At 36.9% G+C, this 15,202-nt stretch overlaps 1 protein-coding gene across 7 annotated transcripts in view; it reads right to left on the minus strand.

Moving 5' to 3' along the window:
- LOC128872057 (slit homolog 3 protein) overlaps positions 1 to 15,202 on the minus strand; it is a 375,401-nt gene that overhangs the window by 29,761 nt on the left and 330,438 nt on the right. For 2 of the 7 annotated variants that reach the window (XM_054114374.1, XM_054114366.1), the window contains exon 1: positions 581 to 1,639. The exons of 3 other annotated variants lie outside the window; for them this stretch is intronic. The gene's annotated coding sequence lies outside the window, so the exon portion shown is untranslated. Of the gene's footprint in view, positions 1 to 580; positions 1,640 to 15,202 lie in introns of those variants that run through there. 2 more of the 7 variants (XM_054114373.1, XM_054114372.1) reach the window with 2 other exon arrangements.

Here is a 15,202-nt window from a genome sequence, read left to right on the forward strand (position 1 = left end):
AAATATTAATATATATATATCAAGAACAAACTTATATATAAAATAAGTATAATAACTTATATATAAAATAACTATTATTTCTAATAAATACTATTTCTTTAATTTGGATTCTACCGCGCTTCGCGCGAATAGGACCTAAAATATATAGTAATAAAGAAAACAGAGACTGAAGGAAAGACACGTATGCGAACCAAAGAAAAATAATAATAAAGAATAGGGTGAAGTGAAACAAAGAATAAACTTTAATTGTCGTTTCTTTGTTTTTACAGGTGAAACATTGTACATGTTGTATATAGTTCGTAAGTGATAAGGAAATAAATTAAAAAAAAATCTTTGTTTTTACAGAGAAACAAATTTTAGGTTATTCTGCCAGAATTCTCAACAAAACCTTTGATAGCTGTCTTATATATATATATATATATGTTTATATATATACATATAAAAAAATTTTATACATATATAATAGTTATTTTATATATATATATATTTTATAGTATTTGATAGAAACTTTTAAAATTAGGTATGTATGTTAGGTATGTATAATACTTTAACTGCAAAATATCATGGAAGGAATTCATACCGATCCATGCAGCCCACGCGTTTGTTCCCCCTGTTTGTCGCGAAATAGGTACTTTCCGCAAGTATGCGAAACGAAACAACACCGCGAGGCCACGTAATCACTAGTCATCGCTTTTGATGTCACTGCGCATTAAAAAACTTAGCCGGTCGGTGGGATTAATTGAGCGTAATAAACGCTTAAACACAGGGGAGCATAACACGATCACACTTTTTTGTCTTAACGCGATCGATTGTAGGTTATTACGCGTCGGACGAACACTTATCGCGAATCCGCCATGCAAAAAGACTCCCAACCACGAAACAATCGATTAGTCTTTGTTCTTGCGCGACTATGCCTCTCGCTTTCCTTGGCACAGACGTTCGATTTCTCCGATAACGAGACGTTTTACGTGAAATCCTCTGGGCATTTGTTTTCACTTCCTCCGAATCACACTCGACGATACGATGTTATTTCTCCACTCCATGAAAAAGAGGCAAAAGAAACCTTACTATAAGTTTCTACTTGTGAGGTAAAATTTCCGTTTTATGTAGGTACCTGGTATACTAACTTGAAACTCAATATTGGTTGTCAAATGCTTCAAGCACAGTTTTTTTGTATTACACTCGGTGACACGGCGACGATACTTTCGGTTCCTCGAAGAGGAGGCTCTCGATGATGAAGAGGACTTACTACACACCCACTACTCCTCAAAAATTTCTGATTTCGCAGAGATCTTTAATAACCTGACTGGACACTTCGAAACTGTTCTCAAATGCTTCAAGCACACTTTGTTTTTATCTCACTCGGTGACACGTTTGCTCGTTTTCACTAAGAGGCTCTCTAGGAAGAAGAGAGCTCGCTATACTCCTATTCGTGTGTTAAAAATTCCTGTTTCGTCCTGTTTCGTACAGTAATCTACCTCGAACCTTCAAAATTGTTCTTGAACGCTTAGCACACTTTTTTCGCGTTGTATGATGCCTTTCTTCGATTTGACGAATAGCTGGCTAGCGAAAGGAAGACATCCGTTATCGAGGAGTTGCTCGCGTCACGTTCCGTCCACCACTGGAGTGGAGTTTCTATCTTTCAGCTCGCATCTCGTATCTCTCCAGCACGTACGTGTTAATCGTCGGGTGCGGAGCGAACGCGAAGCGTATGGTCAATTTGCGAAGCACTGCTTGGTTAGGTCAAAGAGTTACCTAAACGCTATGCGCTAGTAGGATCGACGATCGGAACGAACAGCGAACAACTGAAATGGGACACATGATTGACCAGGGCACGAATGGGATTAAAGGTATAGGCCATTCGGTAGAGAATTAAAACAGCGTGTTTGTGACAAAAATACTAACAGCAAACCAATTCTGCAATTACATAAAAGGGGATGCGTAGATTAATAGGTATATGTTTTTCACTGCCAACTCTGTTCCGTTTTCTTGGTATAAACAATTTAATCCAAAAAAATCGTAATTTGTGTGGTTTTTTGCTTATAAATTTTAAATTCTTAGAATATAGGCGGTGGAATGAATGAATAGACTTTTATTCTAACTTGACTTTAAAAACTGTATTCGAAACATACGGAAGAGAACGTCTGTTCTGTTCGCTAGAAGCAGCTCGAATGAATGAAAGTGAGGTCAGTAACGAAGAATTTCGTTACTGAACTATAGACCCTATCGGTCCCATACTTTGTCTAAACAAGTCAAGATGGGACGCAGCTGCACCCTCTTAACTTGTGTCTAGGAAAGAAACCCAAATGCGCAGAGATGGTTTTTGTAACGAAAATTTTCTCTTTTAGTGAAGAGAAAATCCAACATATACTATTGCAGCAATAGCAATGCTCCAACGAGATAAAATGTAGATGATGAAAATAATTACAGAATGAGACCTCGAACGTCTCGATCGGATAATGAGAAACGGAGAAAAATGGGGAAAACCGGAAAATTCAGCGTTTTTTCAAAAATTCACAACTCCCCCATTTTTGGAGGTGAAGCGCTGGCCTTTGGCGGCTAAGTGGCGATTAATGTGTTTTTCATGTCTGCAAAACACAGAGATTGTCGGATAATTAGTTTTCTCACAATCACGATCTGAATTTTTCAATGGCCTTTTTTCCGTGGAGCCTGTATGCGTTTTATTTTAAAAAAAGATTTGAATAATTGATGTCATGTAGCATAAAACGTATATTCTAATTTTTTGATAAAATGTTTTAAAGTATGAGAAAAACCCTTCTAAAGTTGACTAAAAAACGTCTGAACGCTCAATCGCGATCGAGCGGTGGGGGATACAGTGGCAGCCAATTGTGTGGCATTAAGTAATGGTAAAACCATTTGTTTGTATTTCTTTCTAATAAATATTAAAATATTGATTTTATGCTTAGAATTTCTAAAATTTTTGGATGAAACAATTTTCTATAGAAATTGATACACGATTGAAAAGTAACGAAATGGCGCTACTTTGAATCACGAAGTTTTTTTCACGATATTTTTCTTTAAATATATTGAACAGAAGTTTCTATGTTTTCAGATACTTAGAGGTCTAATAAATACTATTTTTTTTTAAATCGAATTTTTGGGATAAAAGGACAATTTCTCTTCACGCTTTTCTTATATCTCTAACTGTACATCGGAAATAACATTATCAGTGCAGCCAAACCATACAATTTTTATTCCTCTTGTTGAGGGATTCTGTAGTGAATAAGTTATTATCAAATTTTTGTTTCTTTATTATTGACAGTAATTATTATTGTAAAAACTTAAACGTCCAGTCTATGTTTGGTTGTAGATACAGTAGAGGAAGGGACCCCATTATCGCATAGGTTCTTAATACCGCACACTAGACGTTTATAAAAACTATAATATCTATAGGTCCAAACCATAAAGTAACGGTATCTTAAAGTATATTTCCATCTAGAAAATAAACAACAACGCCTACATCCAACACCAGGTGGCCTTTAGCCTGAATAGTAAATTTGCGCAGTTTTCAAGTTTTATTGCACGTGCTACCGAAAATCGTTTTTGCTTAGAAGTAAGTATGAACTCTCGATTTTACCAAATTACGTGTAGTGTAAAGAGCCTAGACTATTGTTTGTACAGATAGAATTTTTATGTTTTTGTGTTAAAAGTTGACATATATATTTTCATAACAAGTACAAAGTACAAAATTCCCCAATATCGCATACCAATCGTAAACTAATTTCGCACTGTGTCATATTGGGGCAACACCTTTAACTAATGCGGGTAACTTTTTTTTACCTTATAGAAGAAGAAATGGCTGCTCCAGCAAAGCGTAAAACATGGAATAAAGAATCCATGTTTTTGTTTGGTAGGATAATGTATAAGAAAAATGTTAAGTGACCTAATATCGACTACCTATACAGTCCCCAATACCGTATAGGCGATATTAGGCATCCGTTCTTCTACTTACCAGAAAGAACAAGAAATTCTAACGTAAGAATTTTTCTACTTTTATGTAAAAATATTATTTTTTTGAATAAACACAGTATCAATAAACATATTTTTGTGTAATTTTATGTAACCGTAAAATATCTAACTCAATTTTCCAGTAAACTACAGAATGTTATATAGAAGTGTACGATATTGAGGTCCCTTCCTACGGGTTTAGCAATCACGAGGTACTCGAGCTATAAGAGAACCAGTTGGCCCCAACAGACTACTGGCATCGCTAATAGGAATTAAATAATTATAATGCCTAATAGGGAAGCCAGCAAATGGTAACAACGAATGGTAAGTAAAGTAATGTAAAGTAAGAATTAATCCTCTACGGTCCTGTATCGAGTAAGACTCAAGTAGAATGTACCGAATTCAGAAAATCGAGACCATAGAGTTAAATAAATATAGAGGAGAAACAAATGTAAACCTGGTACATTAGGTGTTATAGTCAAGTTATACGATTTCGCACCCTTATAAATAGAACTCACTTACTCTTAAGGAATTAGGTCACCCTATGAGTTCGCGCCACGTGTCTTCCATACACATTGACCGTTCTTGTGAAGTGTAAAGGGGAAGTATGTGTAGTGTACCCAATTTGAAATTACAAAAAGCAGGACGTTTTAAATGAGAATACCCCTCTGATACTGGTACATACAGTCAGTTTCATAAGTATTAGTATCCTCTATGACTATTGAAACAATTTTACTAAATTAAGTAATGGATTTTATTCTTCAAAATAAATTATTCATTATATGTACGCACAAAAATAAACTTTATACATGCATGTATTTATAATGAAAAGTTTATCTCATCAAACCTAACATTAAAGGAGGATGCTCAAAAGTGCCTATTTCCCCAAATTTATCTAAAAGAGGATTATTAAAAATATTCAGTTCCACTTTGTCTAAAGGAGGATGCTCAAAAATGGACAGTTTTGAACATTCTACCTTAGAAAAATGTTGAGTTCCACAAATTTGTTTAAAGGAGGATGCTAAAAAATATGTAAGCATCTTCATGTATAGACATACAGGGCGTCCCAGCCTTAGTGATACAGCGCTCTAACTCCAAAACTATCGGCTGAATGCAAAATTTCAAATATGGAAATTTCATGCAAGCTATATGTATATGCAAGCTAATGAGTATATACGGACAGGATCTTCACTAAAGTTGGTACGATGGTGTGTATGTAAGTATGTGTGTTTCTGCTGTTTTTCGGCTAACGCGAATAGCCGTATGTAACGGTCCTCGCAATGGCGAATGTCTCTTCGAACGAGATATATTGTTTGTATAACGATAATTATATAGATAATTCATTTACTAGTTAATGATTTTGTGACTATTTTAAAATAAGATAACATATGTACAACAATATAAAGTACGAATACTTATGTGATCGACTATATTTTCCTTCCTAAACCCATTTCTGTTTAAGGGGGCATTTCACTGTGAACGCACAAAAAAAAGCCAATAATTTCAATAATTTGCAATTTCCATATATTTCCAATAATTTCCAATAATCTTTTCTCAGGAACTGTTGCATAAAATTGAATGAATGTTTTTTCCCCTTAAAGGTATGATTAAGGAAAGTAAATAAAATAATTTTTTTTTGGTAAAAAATATTTTGTCATTTATGTACAAAATAATATGCATGTGTGCAAAAAAAAAGTTATTCGCTGGCGCAGGTGATTTTGGCTCTCCTGGTAATCTGAAACAGAAAATCGAAAAAGTTTATTAAACTATGTCGTCACACCTATGGTCGGAACCTCCACTTATTTATTTCATCGTAAATAAACAAAATGGCAGCGTTTCTTGGGAAAGCCTTGGGAAAACCCTTTTTTTGTACCGTAAATCAGGTGAAATTGTAAGTAAAAATCAAAATATCAACTACTTGGAGGTTCCGACGATAGGTGTGACGACACAGTTTAATAAACTTTTTCGATTTTCTGTTTCAGATTACCAGGACAGCCAAAATCACCTGCGTCAGCGGATAACTTTTGTTTTGCACACATGCATATTATTTTGTAAATAAATGACGAAATATTTTTTACCAACAAAATTTTTTTATTTACTTTCCTTAATCATACCTTTAAGGGGAAAAAACATTCATTCAATTTTATGCAATAGTTCCTGAGAAAAAAATGATTGAAAATATGCTTTTTTTGTGCGTTCACAGTGAAATGCCCCCTTAAATATTTCAATCTTCCATTCACACCATTCTGCTGAAATATAAAAGTGTACGCAAACTCAAATACCCAAGTCTCGTACGTTTTTCAAACATTAACCCGTAACGATCCCTGGAAGAACGTTTCGAGGGTATCCCTTTTCAAAATTGGAGCAATCCCTGGGGAATACCCTTGGGCGATCCAGAGCACCACCGGAACCCACGAAAATCACCCCCGTCCGCTCGTAGTGGCGGTCGTCTTCGGTCCGTTGCTCTCGATCGTCCCCGGAAGTGGAGACCGGTTCGATCACTCGTGCGACCCTAGAAATCAATTGACGGAAGGTTCCTCCGCCCCAAGAAGGCGAACGAGCCTCGAGACGCTTGGGCAGACGCAGACTGTTCAAAAGCTATTGTTACGTTCCGACAATAAATTTTCTTTTTCTTTTTGATTTCGTCGGCAGGAATGTGTTCGAGATGTGTAAAACCATCTCGAAATCTTTCTAATTGAACACGAACCTAGCCTTTGACAATGAATTATTTATGGAGCGACACATTCCTTCTACGAAATCAACATCGCCACACCACCTTCACCCTGCCTGCGCATCGCAAGGTACACATTATAAGATAATATCTACGGGCTGCCATAATGCCGATGCGTTTAATTGTTATTAATGCTCACGCGCCGTGGTCAAGGATCAGCGCACACAACGTACAGTGAGTAACTTTAATATTCGGACACTATAAGATTTTTACTTTGTTCCATCATAACTTCGTTTCTAATAAAACAAATAAAAAACATAATTAAGTATTATATTAACGTATATGTGTAGTAAACAATAGTATACGTTTTATTTACATAACTTACTGTAACTGTACATATCTTACTAAAGAATTTGTTTTGAAGGAAGAAACATGGTGGAACGATGTTATTATTACCTACGAAAGTAAATTTAACATCTTTGGATCAAATGGACGAAGGATGGTGTGGCGTAAGAAAAATGAAGAATTTAGATTTAAAAATCTAAGGCCGACAGTAAAACATGGAGGAGACAGTGTGCTTGTCTGGGGCTGTATATCCACATTTGGGGTGGGCGAATTAATTTTTATTGACAATATTATGGGCAAAAATGTGTATTTGAACATATTAAAAAATAATTTACACAAAAATGCTACACAAATGGGAATTTTAAACACATTTAAGTTTTACCAGGACAATGACCTGAAACATAAGCCATGCATTGTGCAAGTATATTTACTGTACAATTGTTCAGAAGTTTTACAACCACCACCTCAATTAGCTGACCTCAATCCTATCGAAAATGTGTGGAATGGACTAGAACGACGTATCAGGACAACAATATCTTAAAAAGAATTGTTGAATCATCGGTTAAAAGAAGAATGGGATAAAATAACTGATGAATATTTAAAAAAATCATTAGCAATATGCCACAACGTTTAAAAGAAGTGATACAACAGAATGGCTACCCAACGTGAAAATCTTATAGTGTCCAAATATTAAATTTACTCACTGTATGTTCAATTTATTTTAAACATTTAATACAATACTTATAGGTAGTATACGAAGAAAGACCTATAAACATCACGGTCCCTTAGATTCAAGCTAAACGTTTCTTTTGCCACTTCTTCTTGTCGAACATTCTGGAAGGTAAGCTATATATTGAAGCACCCTTATGTTTCGTCCTCGCGTAACGTTGTCGTTTGGACGAATTGAACAGTTCGGCGGCGCGAGACGCGAGGAGGTGCGTACGGCTCATTTCTTCTGGTAGGATTCCCCAACACAAGATTTCCGCGCGTACCAAATCGCCGAGCAATGTTGGCTAGTTTTTCTATTAACGAACTTTTCATCACGTGTTTCTTGATCCTTTGTCTCCAAACCTTCTAGAATGTCCAACAGAGTTCACCTCGTTAAGAGAATCCGAACCGTGATCACTTCTCAACGTACAGTCGCGCAGAACCCTATCAAATCCGAGCGAACTATTTTTTTGAGCTAGAGTTGTCTTACCGTACAGTATCATTGTGAAAAGTGAGTGATAAGGGAAGACTCAAGTTCTTCGTCAAACAACCAAATTTCATTCTTTTATTTCCTACAGTTATTCAATTTATTTAAATATATTCATATTAAATCTTTCTTTTTCTGTAAAGCATAATTTAGTCATTTATTGAGTTAGTAATAATCGTTTAACGTGTGTGTGTGTTTTCCTTTCGACCAGGACGTCCGACCGATCATCATTGTATTTCTGGGTAATCCCATCGACATTTCGAAAAGAAAATCTCAGCGGTAAGTTGTTTTCTTCTAACATAAATGTACAGTTGTGATCATCGGGAATATTCACAAATGATCCATCATTTCCGGGGTAACCCTAACTGAATCACTTACGATGATCACTTACTTCTCTGCCAGCTTTATAACATGTTGTATTGTATGTAAGAAGGAACGAAAGATTGTATTTAACTGTAATATTCAAATTTTGTATCTCGACTATTGTCATTAAGACCTTTATGGTTAAAAATCATGATTAATTAAATTCAGCAGTGCTATTCTAATAGTAAAAACGATCTCATAATTTAAATTCACTGTTTTGAATCCGATCGAGTCCTAATTTGTTATCCTGATATCATGACAAATTAACATATGAATTAGGCCCAGTATGGGACTGTTATGGGACGTAATTACTATTTTCTTTCCATTAAATATGTGTTTAGGTGCCATACTCCAAACGTATTTGTAAAAACCTTCGTTGTTGTTTTGTGTATGCCCACCTTAACATCTTTCGAGCAACTCCCATAAAGTATGGGACGACAAGGCCCTGACCTTGTCGATAGGCAAGTAAAATATTATATAGAATACAATTATTTTTTAAGCCATGACGTGAGAATTTCATCCCATGTCACACTATCGTCAGTGCCGGTCTCTGCGCGGCACCGCTACGTTGAGTTGTCGGTGACCTGGGTGTCCGTTGGCATCATCATTGCTCGCCTAATAGGCAGCTTCCGTCAAGGGGATCATGGGATACACGACGACGGCCGCGGCAACGTGGTGGACGACGTCATCGGAGATCTTACGATACTCATCTACGTGCTGGGAGTGGAGCTGCCCGCCAAGCGTTTATTGATGCTCTCCTCTTTCAATCTGCGTCAGCTACGGTCAAGGAACGAAGCTACCATGTCGTGGCAATTTCTTTCATGCTTTTGTGCCCAGCGGGACGTTAGGGGGGCAGACCACTGTACGAGCACTTTCGAGATAGGTGTATTCAGAAAACGTTTCTGGAGAAATTGTGTGACGTATTGTACTTAAATCTTTAGTATATTTTACTGAGCTTACTTAAGGGAGTATCCTGAATTAGGAGGTCTAAAAAAAGCGGTTTTTCGTGAATTTTTTTAGGATGACAACAAATAATTAATTCTATCGAACTTTTTATCCTATTTCCATACATATTTGAGTAGTCTGTACAAATTTTTTCAACAAGAAATATTCAAATTCAGTTGACTGTGACGGACATTTCTAGAGCACCTCACAATTAAAACCTCCTATCGGCGGGAATGATACAGGTCGTAATTTTGGTTTGACACGAAAAACCAAATGAAATTTTCATTTTCATAGATTTTTCTCCTATGTGAACTAAAAAAATTCATACAAAAAATTTTGAGCAACTTTTTTATCAAGTTAAAGTGATTTTTTTCACCCAAAGAACTCGTTCTTTTTTTCAAACTTGCAGTAATTTCACATTTCACCATTTTTGTGGGTCTTTCTTAGTTCACATAGAAGAAAAATGTATGAAAATGAAAATTTCTTTTGGTTTTTTTGTGTCAAATCAAAATTACGACGGAGGTTTTAATTATGAGCTGCTCTACAAATGTGCGTCACAGTCGATTCAATTTGAATATTTCTTGTTGAAAAAATTTGTACAGACTACTCAAATATGTATGAAAATAGGATAAAAAGTTCGATAAAATTAATTATTTTTTTCTATCCTGAAAAAATTTACGAAAAACTGCTTTTTTTAGACCTCCTTATTCAGGATACCCCCTTAAACGAGGCAGTACCAGCTGTTTTTTAATAAGTAAAATTTAACATGTTTTCTCACTTAAGCTTTATCTGATCGTACCCAACCTTTTTTCAAGTTGTTCTATGTGACGTGGGACACAGATTCCTGCGTCACAGCTTAAATAATTTTTAAATAATAAAAATATATATATATTTTACTTGCTTATCGACAAGGTCAGGTCTTTGTCACAGCAGTCCCGTACGGGCCCTGGCTCGTATGTGAATTTCTCTTTCGTATTTAATAGGATGGACGGTTAGGATGCGAGCGGATTCAACGGTGAATTTAAATTAAATATTGAAAGCTATCTTACTATTGAAATATCATTGTCTGATGTGTATTTTAATAACCAATGATTAGACCTTGAAATTTATATATTTATAATAGATCACACTCCTTCATTCTCTTAATTAATTCATATAAAATTGAACATAAATTGTATAGAAGAAAACAATGAAAATATATATATTTATTCGTTTCTGGGATATCAACTAGCCCAGAATGAATTATATCATTTATTAATATCCCAGATTTGAACAACAGTGATTTCATATGATAAAGAAATACAATAAAAATTGTCGGAATAATATTATATGAAAGATCAATATAAATACCACCCGAGAACATCAATTAGGGATTCCCCGGAAATGAAATATCATTTATTGATATTCCGAATGGTCACAACAAAATAAATTCATAATCATTTATACAAAAATATTGATTGGAAGAAAATCAACTCACCACTAAATATCTTTACAATACAAATCGAGAAAAACGCTGGTCTCGATGTTCTGAATTGTTCTGGTCGCCCTATGGTTGAAGGAAAAACACACGCACACGTTTTACGGTTATAATTAACGCTAAACTATATTTACAAAAAAAAAGAAAGATTTAATATTAAAGTATTTAAATAAATTAAATTAATAAAAAAAATTGAATAAAACGAGTTGTTTTACGAGGAACTAGAGTCTTTGCCTACCACTCACTTTTAATAATATAAACGAGGTAACGCGGTACACAACTCTGCTCAAATATAGTTCGCTCGGACTATTCACGCGCTCGACGCGACTGTACGATGAAAAGTGATTTTGACTTCGCTGCTTTGAGCGCAACTCGGTGCGATGTTTACAAAGTGCTTACGCTGCACTCTCGGAGGTGCCGAATCAGAGTGCAGCCCTAACGACAGTGGATTTTAATTGGGTAGACTCCTAGGCTGACTAAGGTGTCCGTGTGCTCCGCCCAAATCCTAAGACTTCTATGCTGTTCGTACAATCCAATTCAAGAGTTTTAATTTCATGGGTATCATGCGGTCGGCCAACGAGAGCGAAAGAGAAAGAAGATTGAAGCGCTGTGCTAAGTTTCGCGACGCGCTGTACTATGGTGTGAGGTGTTACGCGAACTGCTTATATCAAAAACGTGGTTTCTGGCGGTTCGCGACGGAAGTTCAGCGTGCAATTTAAAACGATCTGGCTTGAAGAGAATTCTTATCTATTTTGATAACACTCGTGTGATTTTTCCGTTCCCACGGCGAGTGAACATTCATATCGCTTAATAATAATTGATACATAACATTCTCACGGCGCAGCGCGTACATATTATTATTTTACAATCCAGTCATACTGAACATGTTACATTTTACATGATTTTTCCACGGCACAGCGCTGCCAGCAGGGTGGAAGTGGCGTGACGACGTTGATTTCAAGGAGGGAATGTGTATTTTGTTCAAAAATGAATTTAATAAACTACCGTCAAAGGCTAGGTTTGTGTTCGATTAGAACGAATTCGGGATGGTAAACCATCTCGAACACATTCCTGCCGACGAAATCAAGAAAAATAAAAACGAAAATGTCTGCGCGTAACATCTACAAAGTCTAAACTACAAAACAGTGATGAGTTTTTTTCAAAAACCATTTTCAAAAAAAAACAGGACGTCTTTGAACCAAAATTTTCTTTATTCACAAATGTTTTATTTTTAATTTTGTTTCCTACATTCAATTTTGACAAACCATCTTCACTGTTTTATACATAAGATAAGATTCTGCGCCAAACAAAGAAAGTCCGGACTCGATAGGTCAACTTTGCGAAGAGTTATGTCTACCTGCCCGAGTAAGTGATACCGAAAGACAAAAAAGTACGATTGTTCAGGAAACGCAAAGAAAAAACAAAGAAAGGCGAAGAACGCCTTAGGCCCCTCCAACACCAATAGAAGAAATACCAATTATTCATCCCTATAATACTTCCGTAATAATCTATTTAGTACTGTCGGTGATTCCAATCTAAAAATAATAAATAAAAACAAGAATTTTTTGAATTTATCTGAGATATACCTATAAAAAGAAATAAAGATTCGATCGAAAATATTTGAAATGAAATTTGGGCAGGATATTATCATACAATTTGGACTGATGCCAATCCACGGCACTCATACTGCTCGGAAAACTGGTGCAAATATCGCAAAGTTGGGGCAACTCTTAAAACATACAAATATCCTCCTGCTGTTGATCAAGATGTCCTGGAAGTTTTGAAACCGATTTATGAAGATTTGACAAAAACAGAGTTGCTTGAAATATGTTTAGGTGGGCATATATAAAACAACAACGAAAGTTTTAACAAGTGCGTTTGGAGTATGGCACCTAAACACATATTTAATGGAAAAAAATAGTAGTTACGTGCAAAATAGCAACCTACATTTTCAATGAAGGCTTTGGACCAGTGCTGAAAATAATGGATGTGATGGACATCAAACTTAGCCCGCTCGACCCCCGCGCGCCAGTATCCGCGACGATAAGCACGTGTGTCTGTTACGTTCCGAAAATTCGAAACTTTTCTTTTTCATCCCGTCAGCAAGAATGTGTTGGACTAATGTTTAATCATTGTGCGATAAATCATAATAATATTTTCTAAAAGATAAACATCGTATAACACTCTCTCCCTGGAAGATCAGTGTCGTTACCCTATTGACATTGCGTTGCGCGATGGCACGAAGAAGCCATAATAATTTTGCAATTTTCCAGAGCGTGTAATAATTATAAAGCTGTTGCGTCGAGTCGCTCGGATTCGCGCACCCAATAGCGACTCTGATCCAGCCACGAATTAACGGTTCTGGATCTCGTTCCTTTTGTGAAATTTCGTTAATGTTCGCGAGTTCGCGAGTTATACGTTTGACTGGTCGGTAGTGTTCTGTCCCCTGATGAGGTTGGACGAGGACTAAGGAGTTGAGGATTCTATCGAAAAATCATATTCAAGAAGGGGTGGGTTTGCACCCTCGCTCGCAACTACCTGCAGACTCCTGCGACTGAAGGTATCCTTGCGACCATCACCGTCGCATCTGGTAACCAGCTGTGGAGTCTAGCTGTTGTTCGAGGCTAGTAATAAAACAGTCTACATTTTACTGTATTATCTGCTGCAAGGTTCGCGACGCGATTCTCCAAATGTGAGTATTTTTCGGCGGTCGAAACTCCAAATGCCGCTAGGGATGGTCCCTATACCGTTATGTCCCTAACTGTAGTTTTTACATCGTTGATTGTTGAACTTGGTTTCGCGATGGTTCAACAAAAGCATAGATAGGTATTGTTTTCAAGGATCGGTCGTCTCACATTAGTTAGAAATATATCTGAAGGGATGGTAATTGTAGGCGTGTTCAATTGATTGATTACTGATAGGAGAAATTCCGTTTATTTTTCGGGACTGTCTCGTCAAGTCCCGGCAAATCGTGGCGTGCCCCCTCAGGGTGCCCGTGGCCCGTTGTCTTGCGAGGGTGCCATTTGGCGGGGGTAGCGTTTGCCGAAGAAGGTGGCAACCAAGCGGAATTTCCCAGGGTCCTAGGTCCGTGGCGCGACCAGCCGATGGTCGCCTGACCTCTCATCGAAGACCCTTGAAGAAACTCAGGCTTTATGACACTAGCGCCTAACTATCGAGGGCGTTGGCAAATCCTAGCTACGTACATGCTTTACAAAAACTCTATTCGTTATAACGGCTTTCTCAGAAATAGTTCCGCTATGGTTCGTGTCATAAACCGTGCTAGCCGTTTGGACGTTCGAAGTCTCTTCAAACATTGACAGCTAGCCGCTACAGATCAAAATTCAAAACTGTCTGAGGCAGATACGGATTTTCTTACGCCTTATCGCTCCGGATTGTATACCGAACTTGCGGCGTGAACTTCTAAAAATCGCGTTTTAGGCTAAGCATTCTCGGAAAAACGCCTCACACCACCGTACAGTCCGTCGCGAAACCCAGCGCAGCGTTTCTACCGTTCATCTCTCTCTCTCCCGTTGGCGGGCCGCACGGGACCCACGCAGGAAAACTTATAAGTTAGATTGTACCTACTGCGTCGCGATCTGAGGACTTGGGCGAAGCGCACGAACACCTTAATCAGCTAAGGAGCCTGGCCAATTAAAATTCGTTTTCGTTAGCGCTGCACTCTGAGCGCAGAATGCAACGCAAGCATTTTCGTAAACTTCGAATCGAAGCTTCGAATTCGAGCTGCGCTCGAAGCAGAGATGGGCATTATTTAGATAAAAAAATTATTTAAATAGAAAATCGAATAAAGATACATAACTTTATCTTTATTCGATGACTGCCGGATAAAAAAATGTTTTCGAAGTAAATGTACTCAAAGGATAAAGATAACTTAAATTATTTTTATTCGAAGGCTAAAGATATCTGCTTTATCTGCAGAAAGTTTCAATCGTAAGATACTTTTCGCACTTTTAACTTTATCCGACGGTAAAGATACCTGCGTTAACTGCAGAGAGTTTCACTCGTTGGGTAGTTTTCCCATTTTTAACTTTAACCGACCGCTAATCGCCGAGTTAGATCAAAGAATAGGAATTTTGCAATAACAATAGTTATAAACATTTAAAAAGACCACAATTTATATCTACAGTACACGTCTATATGCGCAAATATATACTTCCTTACTCCTGTATAATTATGTATAACTATACTTTACAACCGCCGACTAAACAGTAAACACCGC

This window comes from Hylaeus volcanicus, chromosome 2, assembly GCF_026283585.1.
Source record: "Hylaeus volcanicus isolate JK05 chromosome 2, UHH_iyHylVolc1.0_haploid, whole genome shotgun sequence".
Classification (NCBI taxonomy): Eukaryota; Metazoa; Arthropoda; class Insecta; order Hymenoptera; family Colletidae; genus Hylaeus; species Hylaeus volcanicus.